Genomic DNA, 18483 nt, shown 5'->3' with positions numbered 1-18483 from the left:
TAGGGGGGCTAAGGGTGTACTAACGCTTGCCCAAGGTGTCCACCCAGTCTAGTGGTGGGAAGGAGGTGCCTTACGTCTCCATTCTAGACCGGCTCCAAGCAAAGTCTAGCCACTGCCCTGAAAATTTCTAAACCTTATTTAGAAAAGACTACAATGTTTTTTAGTACAGATGAGATTGTATCCTTCTGATTGGCCAGTTTGTGAACTCATTCTCATTTCCTTCTTTGTGTGCGCATTTTAAAGCTGTAAATTTGTGTTTATTGCATCTCCTTTGGGCTGTTTACATGGTAATTATGTGATTTTTATATTTTATTAACGGTTTAGTGAATAAAGCATTATCTTCAGTCCTTGTGTGTTGTGTAGTGAAGGATATCCCTCATCGTTCATCAGCTAAAGTATTGTTTCTCGGCCTTTTGGCTAAGATGAAGTGTATTATCTGTTCTTAGTTTAATATCTGATATGTCCCCTACCTGGGGACCATATATTAAATTGATTTTTGGGACAGGGAGATGGAATAGGGACTTGCTCCATCCACTCCACGCATCGACCCGGTATTGCAGTACTTCTGGGAACGGTGCATTTCCCTCATACAGTGGAAAAACAGAAGAGATCAGTGTTTGAATGGTCTGTGACCAGAATATCTGTGTAGTTAATGCTGGCTATTGGGTGTATTTTTATTTTAAAGAGCTAATAATGTTGAGCTGTCATCAGTTTTCTTTGAATTATGTTCATTGTGTGTAGTGATTTAAGTAAAACTGCCACCATATTTTACATGAACCAAGTGGTAGATTTTATTTCATGTCATTGTTTAATGTGTTGGTGAGAAAACCGAGTGAAGGATCCGGGCTCTCTGTCCTGTGGAGAAACACTTCCCTTCTCCTGGATTAACTGTTGTGGCTTTTTTTTTTTAAATTAAAACACAATACCTTTATACAGGTCCATAGAGGATGCTATCTCCACTGCCCTACACCCAACCCCCCCTCACCTGGACTCAAAGAACACCTATGTACGAATGCTGTTCTTGGATTACAGTTCGGCATTCAACACAATCATTCCCCAGCAGCTAATACAAAAACTCAGACATTTTGGACTCAACACCTCTCTTTGTAACTCAGAGATGAGAGTTTTCCGCTTTTCGGCAAATTTCCGCTTTTTCTGAGCAAAAATCGATATTATGCCAAATCCGTTGAGATTTTTTTTTTTCATTGAGGGGGGTTGGGGTATGTTCCTTCGTGATACTCAAGCGTACGACGATGTTACATGTTTGCATTTTCGCCATCTTTAGTCTCACTAAGTCTCGCGGTAGAATACGTGTTATCTACAATGTAATTGGCCAAAACATCGCTGGCGAGAGCATGATAGCCAATCATAACAGTTCTTACAAGAGTGTGGGAGAGAACAAAAGCCAATCATAACAGTTCTTACAAAAGTACCCGCATCTGTTCTATTTTATCGAAACTTGCACATATTTATCGTCGCTGCGCTTCAAAAATACATTTCTCTTTCGTATCGGCTTTTTTACTCAAAATGCCGAATACAATTGACAAGCGAGACGAAGCGAAGGTACGTGAAATCGATGCTGGTATAAAAAACAGAGAGAGGACTGACAAGCTTTTGTCTTTGGCCAAAAGGCTGAAGAAGTCGTCGAAATTATTAAATGAAAATGAGAAGTGACTGTGAACTATAAATAATTGTATAAAGTGTACATAGACATTATCCCATAAACTTAGCATTCGTTTGATTTAATACATTGAACATGTATATGATGGTCAGTAAATCTGAATTAATGCTGACAGTTTTGAAAACTTAAATATTTCAAAAGACTTTGAAATCATATGCAACTAATGAGGACATAGGGTGACTGACCTTTTCCCCATAAGAAATTTTATTTAATATATGAACATTTTGATAATTAATAAAACTTACATTTAATGTGAATTTAGTTTGTCATTTTTGTTGATCATAAATTATAACCATACCCTTGAATGTAGAATGTGATTTTATTTTGAATTCAAACAACACTCCTATTGATTTGAAACATATTTTCATGTAAATATATAAAAAAAGACAACAGATTTTTCATCTACTACAGCTCAGATTGCAGGAAAAGTGGTTTGTAAGACCTTATTTTTCAAAAATTTCCTGGGGGGGTTTCCCTCCCAGACCCCCGGCTTTGGGCGCCATCTTGTTTTCTGCTTTTTTGGTGACCACCCACTCTCATCCCTGGTAACTGGGTGCTGGACTTTCTCACAGGAAGGCCACAGAACTTTCGGGTTGGCAGTAACACCTCTAGGACCATCATGCTGAGCACAGTGGCCTCACAAGGGTGTGTGCTCAGCCTGCTGCTCTTCACCCTGCTAACCCATGACTGTGTACCAATCTACAGCACCAACCACATCAAGTTTGCGGATGACGTGACTGTGGTGGGCCTCATCACTAACAAAGGTGAAGCCAACTACAGGAATGAGGTGAGCCAACTGGTCCAGTGGAGTGAAGACAACAATCTCTTCCTGAATGTGGGGAAGACCAAAGAGATTGTGGTCTACTTCAGAAGAGGTCACTCACAGCATCCCCCTCTGACCATCGACGGTGCTGCAGTGGAGAGGGTGAGCAGCACCAAATTCCTAGGGGTGCACATCGCTGAGGACCTCTCCTGGTCCAACAACACCGCATCGCTGGCCAAGAAGGCTCAAACTCGCCTCTACTTCCTCCGCAAACTGAGGAGTGCACGAGTCCCACCCCCCATCATGTGCTCTTTCTACAGGGGCACCATTAAGAGTGTCCTCACTGGCTGCATCACTGTGTGGTACGGAGGCTGCAATGCCTCCTGCCGGAAGACTCTGCAATGCATAGTGAACACGGCCAGCCAGATCACTGGTACCCCTCAGCCCTCCCTTACGGACATCTATCACTCCCGTCTCACCCGCAGAGCCGTCAGCATCGCTGGTGACACCTCCCACCCTTCACATTCACTCTTCAGCCTCCTGCCCTCAGGGAAAAGGTACCGGAGCCTCCGGGCCTGCTCCACAAGATTACTGAATAGCTTCATCCACCAAGCTGTCAGGATGCTGAACACTGTTCACTACCTACCCCTGGTCTGTAACACATTCATTCACACAAGAAACTCTATCTCATCCGTTTGCACATCACACTACAATCATTTGCATTCCTGTTGTATCTGCTGCTATTGCTCATTTGCACTACTGCTCATGTACACCTCATAAGCTGCTCTTCTAAGCACCTTCTCCGTTACAGATACTGTACGGTATTTGCATTACTGCTATTTTGTACATTGATTTTAGTGTATTTTACCTATATTATCTATATTTATATGTTATTTTTCTTAATATAAATACTTTTTATCTGTAAGGTGAGAGAGAAACGGCATTTCGATTCTCCTATATGTCCTGGATATGAATTGAAAATAAAAAATCTTTGAATCTTGAGTCTTTATTGAAAGTACAAAACCAATATAGTATAATATCGTGTTATCCTACTAAATATAGGAAAGAACAGAGAAGTTATCAAAGGGAACAATCTAATAAAAATCCTGGATAAACAGCTTTTATAATACGGTACAAAATTGAAAATAAATTGTGTATGAAATGCTGTAGTTAAAGATATCCATGGACAGAAGGGGGAGACAAAAGAAAACACACAAGAAAATGAACAATTAAGAAAAACGTGTCCAAGGGGGAAATGGTTTTATCTCAGTTATCTAATTCAGTGGGAAAATGTTTTAAAATATCAATCTTTCTGCTTTTGCACCTTTTTACAAATTTAAAGACTCTTAAGTATCATTTAAATTCGTTCAAGAAAGAAACAAATTTGGGGGATGATTTCAGGATACTGTTCTTGTGTATTTAAAAAAAAATTGGCCAAACATGGAATTACATTAGAGTTCATCATTTTTGTTTTGCAAGCTCATGCCCAATGTTATATTGTCTCTCGAAGTAGAATGTGGAAAAGATGAGACTTTGCGAACTGAGTGATCAAGTTGGAGTGAAGAACTACTTCCGGAAAAGCGTGGCTCTCCGTATATGGTCCGGAGCAGTGCATCATGGGAAATGTTATCCTCACCATGATGGTGAAGAGTGTGTGTGGTGGTGGCGGCGCTCCGCAGTGGGTTGTGAACTCATACTTACCTGGCAGGGGAGATACCATGATCAAGAAGGTGGTTCACCCAGGGCAAGGCTCAGCCATTGCACGCCGGCTGTCTGACCCCTGCGAATTCTCCAAATGTGGGAATCTCGACTGCATAATTTGTGGTAGTGGGGGACTGCGTTCGCGCTCTCCCCTGATTTCACTGTATAAAAACAGACAATCATGACAATTTGAGAGTGCAGTTTAATTAATAGCAGCGTAGTACAAATATACCCGCTTTACTGAGCACACTTTATAGAACGTTCTTTTTTCCTTAAGTACTAGCATAGCTTGTATTAATTCGTATGGGTTGTTGGGGGGGTTGCTATTACTTACAGCTCATGAAATACAACACAATTGTAAATAAATTATCTATTGATAATTAATTCCATTATGAGACTCCTGGGGTGTGACGGTATTTTCTTGTCACTCCTAGGATTCTGACATGCTCATGCAAAATGTACACCCTAATGGCCTGTTTATTATTGCTGGAGATTTCAACTATATGACACTGCTCAGTGCTCCCTAAATTCTATCCTCACATCTAAAATGGCTGCTTCAGTCTGACGTGCAGTACCACATTTGGTCACTGGGAGGCAACTTCCATCCACCCATCCGTCTCATCTCATTATCTCTAGCCGCTTTATCCTGTTCTACAGGGTTGCAGGCAAGCTGGAGCCTATCCCAGCTGACTACGGGCGAAAGGCGGGGTACACCCTGGACAAGTCGCCAGGTCATCACAGGGCTGACACATAGACACAGACAACCATTCACACTCACACCTACGGTCAATTTAGAGCCACCAATTAACCTAACCTGCATGTCTTTGGACTGTGGGGGAAACCGGAGCACCCGGAGGAAACCCACGCGGACACGGGGAGAACATGCAAACTCCACACAGAAAGGCCCTCGCCGGCCACGGGGCTCGAACCTGGACCTTCTTGCTGTGAGGCGACAGCGCTAACCACTACACCACCGTGCGGCACAGACTTAAAACTACTAATTTGTGTTTCTGTTGCCTCTTTTGTTCTTGTTGAGGTTTTTGGTTAATTGCACGGTAACAATGCAGTTTTTATATTTAACTGTTTAGTGAATAAAGCCGTATCCTCAGTCCTCGTGTGTTGTGTAGTGAAGGATGCTCCCCTGTCGTTCATCAGCTAAAGTATCACTTCTCGGCCTTTTGGCTAAGATCAAGTTGTAGTATCTACTGTTATCAGTTTAATATCTGATACGGGCCCTACCCGGGGACTATATATTAAATTGATTTTTGGGAGAGGGAATAGGGGCTTGCTGGATATTAGGTGTGTTTTTATTAAAGAGCTTATGTTGATTAGCTGTCATCAGTTTTCTTTGACATTACATTCTTTGTATGCAGTGATTTAAGTAAAATCGCTACCATATTTTACATGATCAAGTGGTGGGTTTAATTTCATGTTTAAAGTGCATATCCTGGACCAATTTCGTGTTTTTTTTATATGAAAGTATGTCCCTTTACACACTCATCCAGAATGGGTAATTTAAGAAGAAGAGAAGAAGAAGAAAACTTTGTCACATGCACACTTCAAGTACAGTGAAATTCATCCTCTGCATTTAACCCATCTGAAGCAGTGAACACACACACAGTGCAGTGGGCAGCCACACTAGAGCGCCCGGGGAGCAGTCAGGGGTTAGGTACCTTTGCTCAAGGGCACTTCAGCCCAAGGCCGCCCCACATTAACCTAACTGCATGTCTTTGGACTGTGGGGGAAACCGGAGCACCCGGAGGAAACCCACACAGACACGGGGAGAACATGCAAACTCCACACAGAAAGGCCCTCGTCGGCTGCTGGGTTCGAACCCGGAACCTTCTTGCTGTGAGGTGACCATACTAACCACTTACACTACCGTGCTGCCAATTTTGCACAAGGCCATCTGTCTACAGCAGAAAAAAATAAAATAACAAAACGCGTCTGGAAAAATCCCAAGGGAGTCTGGAGCCAGGTTCGTGACGTCACATGCGGATCCGCCAGCAGGCTGAGAGAGCTTGCATGGATTCGGTGCACAGCCTGTGTAGACCAAGTTTAGCAGCTAGCGATTTTGCATTGAAATATGGAATTGTTGCCTGAGCTTCTAAACCCCTGGATTCATGTATCAATGCTAATCTATCTATTGTTACATAAATCATGTTTTTTCTAATTACTTTTATGTATTTATATATTTCTTCATTTAGAAGAGTACTGGCTATTGTAGGAGAAAGATTTCATAAGCTACACACATGGAATCGGCTAAGCAGGGTTGTAAATACATTTAATGCATTTGACAGGTCCCAAGATCTCAAGCACTGACACGCATATCCCTTGATACATGTGAAGTAAGAGTATTATCGCCCAGCACTTTCGTGTTGTTTACTTTTGTGTGTGTCAATAAATAACATTATCTGTGTACTGCACAAACACAGGAACACCTAATTTAGAGTACTGACCCTTCCCACTCACGTGACCTTCGTAAATGCGACCGCCATTTTGGACATGAAGTGGACTTCGGTCCGAATCGGTTTGAATGCGAGGAAGATGACTGCTTAGACTGCAACAATAATACCTAACACACATTTAAGTATCCGTCGTAAAGACGTGAAACTTGTCGAGTGACGAATGTGTTCATTGATAAGCTAACACAATCTAAAAGTAGACATACCATCACACTGCCCTGGTGCTGTGTACAGTTTACCTTCTATGGTTTGTGCACTCACTATTTGCCATTACTTTCTCCAACCGTTGTTACAGATTACAGGGAACGGCCTGGATTTAAGAGACAAATACATGTTCCTCTTGTTTTGAACACTTATTTGTAGGACATTACCTCTGATCTGTCCTACAGTCTACCAACAGCAAAGGAACACAACGTTAGCTAATGTCGTTAGCTAATAGCTACTACAGAAGAACAAAGAGGTTACAATGGGTTATTTTAACCTATTTGGTTACACACTCGCCGCCACAAAATGTTAACAGCAATGTAATGCCTTTTCTGGCTAATTTTATTCGTCTTACCTCCAACAAAGTGGTCACTACACAAGCGTTGGTATGCCGAGGGCTGCCAATCTTTCCTGTTAATGGCCCTATCCATCTTCTCCGTCGGTCAGCATCTGTTGGGATCCGATAAAATGATAAATCTTGCCTTGTGTGTTGATGGTTACTACATCCAGGTGCACAACAATATAATGGCATGATGGAAGTCTTGCTGAAAGTAAAAATTTCTTTGATGGCTATATTCCTTTCGATGCTTCGCCGTCGTTCCTCGTTGTTGGCTGTGGTAGACTACTGGTAGTTCATGTCCAAAATGGCAGCCGCATTTGTCGTGATGTCACGTGGGATGGGTCAATAGAGGTTTCTTTGCTGACGTCACGCATAAATTACCGCTTGTTTAAACCGCCATGTTGGAGTGAAAACAAACCGATCACTCAGCGTGTAAGAAGGCAGTGCTGGAGACAGCAAGTTTTTGATCGCATTTGTAAACCAGATTCTGTGCCATGGTTCTAAATTGTGTTGCTGTAGGGTGTCAGAATTATCGAGGAAAGAAACCCGGACTATCCTTTCACAGATTCCCGGCCGATCACGACCACCGTGAAAAATGGATTGCTGCATTACGGAGAGCTGACTCGTCCAACGCCAGGAGCGAATGGAGACCAGCTGTGACCAGTTGTATATGCAATGAACACTTTGTCGGAGGTATGAATCATTACTCATTCGATAATGAGGATAATGTAGGATAAATGTAAAATTCATCTATAGAAGCAATTTATAGTTTTGACACCCCCCCATAGTTCTGCTCAAAAACATATAGTATACAAGTCTTTATATCATTGAAAGAAAACACAATCAATCCATACATTGTATCAAATTATTAAGCACATGTTGAATAAAGAAACACATCTGGATGTATGCTGTAGAAATGCTTAGCAGCATGTAGCGTGCAAAGTCAAAGGCCTACATGATTCTACAAGGTCCAGGATCAAACATGCAGACGCAAGAAGTGGTGATTAACTAGGTTACAACTTTTAACATTACGTTTGAAAGGATCAGATGTCAGTCAACTCACAATCGCTACATCAAAATATTATAAGTGGTAGCTTTTATCAAAGGGTGGTACGGTGGTGTAGTGGTTAGAGCTGTCGCCTCACAGCAAGAAGGTCTGGGTTCAAGCCCTGTGGCCAGCGGGGCCAGGGCCTTTCTGTGCGGAGTTTGCATGTTCTCCCCGTGTCCGCATGGGTTTTCTCCGGGTGCTCTGGTTTCCCCCACAGTCCAAAGACATGCAGGTTAGGCTAACTGGTGACTCTAAATTGACCGTAGGTGTGAATGTGAGTGTAAATGGTTGTCTGTGTCTGTGTCAGCCCTGTGATGACCTGGCGACTTGTCCAGGGTGTACCCTGCCTTTCGCCCGTAGTCAGCTGGGATAGGCTTCAGCTTGCCTGCGACCCTGTAGAACAGGATAAAGCGGCTAGAGATATTGAGATGAGATGAGTTTTTATCAATCCAATTCTATTAGAAACAAAAATTTAAAAGATTAAATTACCTTTGCCATAACAAACACTTTGGATTCGGCACCTGGGGATACTTGCTGTGCAGGTCCTCGTCCCATGACACGTGTTCTTAAATGCGTGAGAAATCCGGAAAAATAATATTTATAAGCTTGCAAACTCTTATAACTCTTCATTTTTTCATGTGTATAGTCTGAGGTTTGGTCTATCAGGTAGTGGTATATATCTTGATATGCCAAACCAGGAATGTTCTCTATCACTTCATCCAAACAAGCAGTAAACATCACCTCCGGTAGCAAGTAAGGATCGGGTGTGAGACCAGCGATCACCATTTTCTCCACATATCTTGCCTTATGCGTACTATCATAACTTTCCGCTAAATCTGACAGTGCTGGGGAAACGATCCCACTCGACTTCTCGTTTTGCGCCATGTTCAATGTTGCAGTCCTGACGGATCTGTTACACGTTATGAAGCACCGAGCCGGTTTGCTTTCACTCCAACATGGCGGTGTAAACAGTTTCCGGTCACGTGACTAAGAAACCTCTATAGTCTCTCTTATTTCTTACCCTTGCAACAGTCAACTTGTGAATCGCCGATTTTCTTGGTCTTTTTCTTGGCTCTGCTTTGGTCCTCGGCTTCCGGGGGCCTCGCACGAAGCACTACCATTTTTCCCTCATTGTCCTGTCTTTTGGAAAACGATGAGTACTAATCCCATCAAGATTGGTGTTGCTACACCCTCCTATGATACATCTGTTATCCATTTTAATAATTATGTGATAACGTTGAAGAAATTTGCAGAAAACCACCAGGTCGTTTTCTCATAAACAAACCAGCGCTGGTTTGTTTATGAGAAAACGACCTGGTGGTTTTCTGCAAATTTCTTCAAGAAGGAGGCATCCTGCACGTGACGTCACGAAAATCAATGTTTGCCGGGAAATTCAAATGCCAAGTTCAATTCAGGTTTATTTATCATATGCATATTAGTACAAAGTGGGCAGCACGGTGGTGTAGTGGTTAGCGCTGTCGCCTCACAGCAAGAAGGTCCTGGGTTCGAGCCCCGTGGCCGGCGAGGGCCTTTCTGTGTGGAGTTTGCATGTGGGTTTCCTCCGGGTGCTCCGGTTTCCCCCACAGTCCAAAGACATGCAGGTTAGGTTAGGTTAACTGGTGACTCTAAATTGACCGTAGGTGTGAATGTGAGTGTGAATGGTTGTCTGTGTCTATGTGTCAGCCCTGTGATGACCTGGCTACTTGTCCAGGGTGTACCCCGCCTTTCGCCCGTAGCTTGCCTGCAACCCTGTAGGACAGGATAAAGCGGCTAGAGATAATGAGATGAGATATTAGTACAAAGTACCACAGCAATGAAAAACAATGTGCCTTGGCACTCTCTCCACACTGTTCAATAAATAAAAGACTATAAATAACATTAAAAAACATCCAAGTACAGTAAACCTAGTAACTAAGCTCAGACCTCAGTCATCCTTCCAGTTGAACTATCATTCATTAGCCTAATTACCTGGGGGGTAAAAAACATTGTTGTAAAGACCACCTAAACCGAGACCAAGACAAGACCAAGACCAAGACTTTGAGGGGTCAAGACCGAGACAAGACCAAGACCGAGGCAGGAAGAGACCGAGTCAAGACCAAGACCAGACCAGACCAGTGTCCCACACTGCATGACACACTTATGATAAAATGTGGAACATGCAAATCATAGGCACCCCTCAAATAGACCTGTAAGTAATCCACATTCCCATAAAAACACCCACAGAAAACAGATGAAGATTCCTGTTCATTCACCTCTTTTGTTGACCTATATTATATGTCTGTATAATGAAATGCCTTGATAAAATAATCAAAAGGCACTGCAGAGATGAATTTCATGTGTGGGAATTTTCCTTTGTTTTCTATAAGCAAACAAATACAAACACTAAGGAGCTGAAATCATCTTAACCATCTTTATTTAACACTGTACTGAATGATTTACCATCCATCTAATACAGTACAATTTTTTTGTGCAAGCAGTTTCAAAAATGATGACATCATATGCCAAACCAGAACAAACTGCAGCGCTGAATCATTTAAGTCCATGCGCACCACGAATGATAAACACATGACATGGACATTGTGAAAGACCACAAAAACGTGGACTTTAAAGTAGAGTTTGGTTGCATTTTAGAAATATCAGAGACTGCAACATTCTGTGACCTAAACGTGCACGATGGGGTCTCATTATGATGCCCCCTCTCCTAAAAACCCTCTCCACTGGTGCTGAGGAGGCAGGGACTGACAGCACCTTCAGTGCCAACTTGTGGAGTTGTGGGAGTCGGTCATGGTTTTTGGCCCAGAAGATGAGTGCATAGTCAGTGTCAGAGTCATTGATGGAATCGAAGTATTTGCTTATCTGTGTTATAACACTTGAATCCTGGGCTGAGTTGCACTTCTTGTGAGCCTTGTAGCGGGACAGAAGGCGTGGGCATTTGACTGGTGGCGAATCACTGGATGAATCCACATTCATGGCCCCAGAGTCAGTTGCATCTCCTTCACTGTCAATCATATTCTCCACCTCTGACAACAAAGTGTCTGAAAAACACAAACAAATACACAGTGACAGGATTAAAACCATAATTCAACTTTGACTATGTAAGGACTTTTTTACTATTTCTTTCCCTGGATAATACTAACCTGTCAGTGTCCTCTTCAGCTCATCTCTGATCTTCTTCACTGATGTTGCATTTCCTCAACTTGTGACGTCCAGATCCATCCAGCTTAGGCCAAACTGTGGATCCAGCATGGTAGCCAAGAAGTACACATTGTGGTTAAAAGGTTCATCTGTTCAAATAGTTAGCTTTCAAGCTTTCAAATAGTTACACAACGATATGATTGACATGGTACAATATGGCCAAACCAGTCAATTTTCTTACCATAACACTGAAATAACAATCACTTTTAATGTGAATAAACTTCCATGGAAAAGGGATAAAAGGGACAGATGCGTATTTTTCTAAACACCCATCTAACACACGGTGTGAGAAAATCTGAGTGATTGAGTGAGCCAGACTTACTCACTTACACAAGTTCTAGTGTTTGACTACATAAAGTTATATATTTGTTTGTGTATTTAACCCCCAAATTAGCACTCTTTAAGTATGTGATGTATGCTTATAGCCAGGCAAAGCATATTTAATGTGTAACTTCATAGAAGTGGTGCATTAATGTTACTCTGTCTCCACTCTGGAGACTGCTGACTCTAGCTCTCTCACCCAGGAGAGGGAGCGCGGCGTGTATCGCTTACGTCAGAGTTGACGTAACATATACACATTAGCTACATACTGTAGCTTTACGTCACCTGTCTCGTCATTTTTTTTTGGGGGGGGGGCTTTTTTCACCTTTTTATTGGATAGGACAGTGTAGAGACAGGAAATGAGCGGGAGAGACGGGGACGGATCGGGAAATAACCTCGGGTCAGAATCGAACCCGGATCCTCGGATTTATGGCATGGCGCCTTATCCACCTGAGCCATGGCCGTAACTACCATTGAGGACACTGAGGTCATGTCCTCTGTATTTTTTTCAGAAATTTCAACTTGGTCTACGCTGAATTTGAGCAGTGATTAATGTAAAATGCAGCGTCCACATCCACATGTCATCTTCCCCCCAGTAAAATTCACATTTGTCTAATGTCATCTGAAATCTCTCAGCCTCTATCTCTATTGTTGCCTTGTCTAACGCAGCGTCACGCGACGTAGCGTATACTAGTGTCGGCCGGGGAAGTTGGGTTTTGGATAAAACAGGCAGGGTGTAGTCTACGCTCTGTCACATATGCCTACCTAACCTAACGTAGGCTAATAGTCACATCGCATTATAGAGCTTTACCCGAGTGCAAAATGAAAAAGTTGCAACAAACTAAATTAAGGTTTGGACAGCCAACAGAAGAGCAGGGAAAGAGAAGGAGGGAAGGTGAGAAAATATTGTCAGTGCAGTGGCAGACCGTTCAGCGGTGTCATGCCAACTTTCCAAGGGGAAACATTTCATTGTCATTGCCTATTACATTTTAGTTAGCATTTCGAGAAACATTCAAAACTACGTTGTCACAGGCAGCCCTGTGCAGGGCTGAGTAAACGGGCTTGTTCGAGTAACTCTCTCTCTCTTTCTCTCATAACTCTCTCTCACTCACTCACTCACTCACACACACACATACACAAATAATACACTCTCACACACTCTCTCTAATACATAGTCTTCACACAGAACTAATAGCTCTACATTCTAATGTAATTTAAGATAATGAAATGTAAATAATGCCAATACTTCAGGTAGCTGAGCAATACACTCAGTTCAGTTTTGACTTTTATGCCAGACAAAACTCCACAGTTATGATGGCACAGTTTTAGAATTGTTAAAGTAAATGTGTTGTGAGCCAAACTTACATTACAGGCAATGGTGAGAACACTCTGTTTCAGAGAATGCATGCAAATGGATCTCAATTCAAGACAGCCAGATAGACTGATGCCTTTACATTACTGCTCAGAATGTCTCTCCACATACAGACACCCACAAATAACACACAAACTCTCTCTCTCTCTCTCTCTCTCTCTCTCACACACTCACTATTATTATAAGGTGTAATACTAAAGCTTACAATTCAGCAGTTCACACCCTTTCGGTCATGTGTATGCTGCAATGTAAATAATGCCAATACTTTAGGTATCTGGTACTTTAGGTATGTATACTCCATTCAAGAGTTCACTACCTTTCTACTTTTATGTCAGATAAAACACCACAGTTATGGTGCCACAGTTTTAGAATTGTTAAAATAAATGTGTCCACCACCAAATCTATCCTTATTTATTTATTTAAGTGGGCGGCACGGTGGTGTAGTGGTTAGCGCTGTCGCCTCACAACAAGAAGGTCCGGGTTTGAGCCCCGTGGCCGGCGAGGGCCTTTCTGTGCGGAGTTTGCATGTTCTCCCCGTGTCCGCGTGGGTTTCCTCCGGGTGCTCCGGTTTCCCCCACAGTCCAAAGACATGCAGGTTAGGTTAACTGGTGATTCTAAAATTGACCGTAGGTGTGAATGTGAGTGTGAATGGTTGTCTGTGTCTATGTGTCAGCCCTGTGATGACCTGGTGACTTGTCCAGGGTGTACCCCGCCTTTCGCCCATAGTCAGCTGGGATAGGCTCCAGCTTGCCTGCGACCTTGTAGAAGGATAAAGCGGCTAGAGATAATGAGATGAGATGAGATTTATTTAAGTTGTGCCGGGGGGCTTCGGTGCTGTCAGCCATGTTTGACCTCGGTATTTGAAAAATCCTGGCTACGGCCCTGACCTGAGCCACGATGCTCCCTGGCTTGTCATTTTATCACATGAAAAAACGTAATGTAGGAATAAGACACATGTCCTGACCCCCTCACTCTCACACAAAGTTAACACTACATTAGCTAACTTAATGTTACATTCCAGGGTCTGGAAAGGGGGCGGGAGGGGTGACAGCCATTAACCAGACCCTCCGGGATTTCGCGACAGTGCGATTTGCAACTTCAACGCAACTTCAACCAATCCCCGCAAATTCAGGGCGGTGTTGCAATTATATCCAATCACAGCAACTTTCCCGCAAATTTGACCAATCGTTGGCGTCATCTTGAGGTGACGTTGACAAACTACCTTACTTCCAGTGTTGCCAGATTGGGTGGTTTCAAGTGCATTCTGGCGGGTTTTCAACTTATTTTGGGCTGGAAAATGTCAGCAGTATCTGGCAACACTGCTTACTTCCGTGTTTCCGTTCAAGAGAAGCAGCATGTGTGAGTCAGTGTTTATGTAGGCTTAAAGGTCCCATGGCATGAAATTTTCACTTTCTGAGGTTTTTTAACGTTAAAATGAGTTCCTCTGACCTTCTTAAGTCACCCCAGTGGCTAGAAATTTTATAATGTGTAAACCAAACTATGCCCAACATTTGAGAATGGCGCGTCAAAACGGCACATTGATAAGTTCTTCCCTTTACTACGTCAGCAAGGGAGATGATCCCCACGCCCCCCCGGATTCCCACCCACTGTATGGATTGCCCCGCCCAGTTGTAGTGAGGAGACCATAGAGGACACAACAACATGGCATCACCTAAGCGAGCGAAACATGGAAATTGCGCTGTACATGGATGTGACAACACAGAAAGGAGTCTGTTTTTACTGCCGATGGGAGAGCCCCTGAAGACGCAGTGGCTTAATTTTATTTACTTCAATAATACACCGTCAAGTCTACCTAAGATGGTCTATGTTTGTCGGAAGCATTTTCCTGAGGAATGTTTCCACAACTTGGGACAGTACAGGGCAGGTTTTGCACATCAACTGTCACTGAAGCCTGGGTCCGTACCAAGCATCCCTGCCGCATCAGCAACAAACACCAAACAAGTAAGTGTATAACTGGTTGTTTTGCCGTGTTTTAAAATCGCTGCGTTAGCCTAGCAATGGCTACATTAGCTGTGCAGCTAACCGCTTCCTGCAGTTAGCCAGGTACTCTGCGCTACAAAACTAAAGAGCATGCAGCATGCTCTGTTAAACTGAGTTTAGTCTGGAAATTGACTGTAACTTATGAGCTTATGTTTGACTATTGCTCCGCAATGCATGTCTTCTGTTGGATAAGCGATATGTTGCTGTAGTTGCTGCTTCTATCCTCTTTGGTTATGGAGTGCGTGTTCAAGGCTAGGGTATTATACGTTCGTAAACTACCACTCCGAACACTCTCACTCTCTGTTCTCTGTGTCACGTTGAGTTTACGAAAGGAGTCCGAGGGAGAATGGGGTTTTGTCTTAGCAGCGTGGCTACAGGCGCTGATAGCAGCGAGTATGTGTGTGCGCAGCTTGGTCAAGCCCCTCCCCCCATGGCCCGCCCTCTACCCTTCACCACCTCCTGCTTCTCATTAGCAAAACGACGCACTGGGAAAAGCTCTGAAATGGGGCTTTCTACCAGGAGGCTATATTTACGTGCCGAGGGTTCATTTCGAGAAAGGCTGCGGATATAACATCCGGAAGCCTCCACGAGCCCGTTTAAAGCATCAACAAACCACCATGCCATGGGACGTTTAAATTCTGCTACTGAAAGTGTGTTGTGTTTGCAGTGAAGGACTGTGTGCACTTTACATTATTTTTTTTTTTACTTAATGCAACAAATTAATGGATGCCAACATTTTTGCCAAAATGGTATTTTATTTTCCATTGTTTAGGCAGCTTCAGCATCATACTGTGAGATTCTGTTCAAATTGTTGTTTTTTCTTTCTATGAAGCCTGAGCCATTTATTTTATTAGTTTATAATTATTGTTTAATTTAGTCTTCAGGAGAGACTGCCTGCGCACAGTACTAGTATTAATAGTGTTTTTTTTCTTACATGAAAGCTGAGGCATTTATATTATATTATAAGGTAACTTCATGTTGTGCTGTGAGGTTCTCTGCACTTTAACTTTTGAACCAACAGGTGCATTTGGATAAGTAAAGCCTATTTTTCTGCATTTTTGTAGTCCTGGTAATCTTTTATATTGATAAAGTTGTTTATAGGACCATTTCTCAGTGTCTTTGTTTTTTTAATCAATAGTTTTTCAGTTATAATTTAATATTTAACATATCACTCAATTTTAATCACAAAAAGAGAAAATCGCAACAATTTCTCGCAACTTTCACATCCTCCCGCAATGTAATCGCAACAAAAACCTAAAAAACACCGCAACTTTCATCGCAACTTTTTGGAAAAAAAACCCCGCAACATCAGACATTTTAGCCCGCAACAATCACAAAAAAGGCCCGCAAAATCCTGGGGGTACTAATTAACGGTGACAACAATTTCAAATGATAAATGAGTATTGGTTGTACTGGAAGTAATACGATTTACGCAAAATCACAGCAATGATATTAACTAAGAAATCCAAAAAATGCACAGGCAATTTATTGATATCCCACAGTTGTGGTCTTGACCGGTCTTGAAATAAAATCCCGAGACCGAGACAAGACCGAGTAAAAATGCAGTCGATTCCGAGACGAGATCTTCAAAAAGTGCTCTCGAGACCAAGGCCGATCTCGAGTACTACAACACTAATAAAAACTATCCCTGAAACGTGATGTGCTTGTTGGGATACTCTGCAAACGCCTCCCTGATAGGAGGTGGGAGAAGAAATTGTGTGTGGGATAACTAGAATCCCGCATAATACTTAGTGCTTTCTTAGTACTGCGTTTCCAGTATATATTTTGGAGCGGTTCAAGTGGAACCCCAATAATTCTAGAGCAGGCCTGGGCATTTTCCGGCCCGCATCCGGCCCTTTGGTTCATTCTGACCGGCTCGCGTAAGGTTAATTAGAAATTACAAAATAAACGTATTTTCTAATTTTACCTCATGCATGGACTGAATAGCGATTCGTACAACCGGTTTCTTCTTTTTTTCTTTTCTGAATGTGCAGTGCTTTTATTTTGAAGTTGTGTTCAACAAAAACGCAATGCGCGCGACATGAACATGACATGAAATCCCACGAAACCTAATCCCGCGATAACTACTTCCGTAATTTGTCCAGACCAACCACAAACTTGCACGTCATCCTTCAAACGGTCCAGCCAATCACATCGTGTGACGTCACCAGCAGGCGCCGGAGCCCGAGCCGATCTGTAGATCTTTTTTTTTTTTTTTGACTTTTTTTTTTTTTTATTAAAGAAAAATCAATTAGCAGTACATTACACAGTAACAAAAAAGAACAATGTCATTACTAGTAATTACAAATAAGCACATTAATAAAATTGTAATTGCTATTGCTATCAGGGGGTTACAGATTTACAGGCAAGTTAAAAATATATACAGAGTTCAGCACAAGCATTGATAGTCCTGTTAGCTTTCAAATTGGGGGAGCACAGTATAGAATACACATACTGGCTCATTTCATTCTGAAAGGCACAGAATGATGGCTTGCTGCCCAGGAATTTACCTCTGTGTATGTGATATTTAGCCATTAAAATGATAAGGTTAATGATGTGTGTGTGTGTGCTACTGCGTGTTTCACAATCTGGGAGACCAAAAAGAACATCCTTCCAGTATAGTACAAATTTCTCCCCTGTTACCTTTGAAATAAAACCACAAAGATCGTACCAAAAATCATACACAAAAGGGCAATACCAAAACAAGTGAATAACAGACTCAGGGTATGACTGACAAAATGTACAATTCTCTTCAATGTCAAGTTTGAATTTGGATTTAATGTAGGATTTAGCTGGATATATTCTATGTAATAACTTAAAAGTGACTTCTTTTACTTTATTGGAGATAAGAAAACGGTTTGGCAGAAGCCAGACCTTCCTCCACTTTATATCCTTCACAAGTTGATTCCAGTAAACTACTGAGTGTGGTGTACCAGATGTCTCTTTTTGGAGCAGTGTTCTCACAAGCTTATTACTGCATGATATTGAGAGCAAGCTTTCTCCTATGGGGGTAGAAGTTGGTGAGAATGTTGGAGTGAGTGTGAGTGTGTGGTGTATTCTTGCTTGACCCCTGTATAACATACATACGGGAGATGAGATCGCACCAAAGACCTTTGCATAATCCCCAGGTGTTACTGGGATTTTGTATTCTGCCAAAAATTCTTCATAGGAAAAGAGCAAGCCATCCCTGTTAAATAATTGGTCAACCAGAAAAATATTGTTGATAAACCATTGTTCCAAAAACATAGATTTACGTCTGTACAAAATATCCTTATTGTTCCATATGTAATATTTATGAGGAGAGAAGTTATGTTTGTAAATGAGACACCAAGTGAGGAAGGCCTGTCGGTGGAAAGACGACATTTTTATAGGAATTTTATGTACGTCAAAGT

General features: G+C 42.2%; 2 non-coding genes and 1 pseudogene across 2 annotated transcripts; all 3 read left to right on the top strand.

The window, feature by feature from the left end:
* The first annotated feature begins 397 nt into the window (after positions 1 to 397).
* On the top strand, positions 398 to 585 carry LOC132897218 (U2 spliceosomal RNA). The gene has a single exon (XR_009656281.1). It is a non-coding gene; the product is annotated as a U2 spliceosomal RNA (small nuclear RNA).
* Positions 586 to 4137: 3552 nt separating this feature from the next.
* LOC132895924 (U1 spliceosomal RNA) lies at positions 4138 to 4300 on the top strand. The gene has a single exon (XR_009655880.1). It is a non-coding gene; the product is annotated as a U1 spliceosomal RNA (small nuclear RNA).
* A 1007-nt stretch (positions 4301 to 5307) lies between these two features.
* LOC132897880 (U2 spliceosomal RNA) lies at positions 5308 to 5482 on the top strand (annotated as a pseudogene).
* Positions 5483 to 18483: the final 13001 nt, after the last annotated feature.

The sequence above is a fragment of the Neoarius graeffei genome, chromosome 1 (assembly GCF_027579695.1).
Source record: "Neoarius graeffei isolate fNeoGra1 chromosome 1, fNeoGra1.pri, whole genome shotgun sequence".
Classification (NCBI taxonomy): domain Eukaryota; kingdom Metazoa; phylum Chordata; class Actinopteri; order Siluriformes; family Ariidae; genus Neoarius; species Neoarius graeffei.
This window is presented reverse-complemented; position numbering and strand designations above follow the sequence as displayed.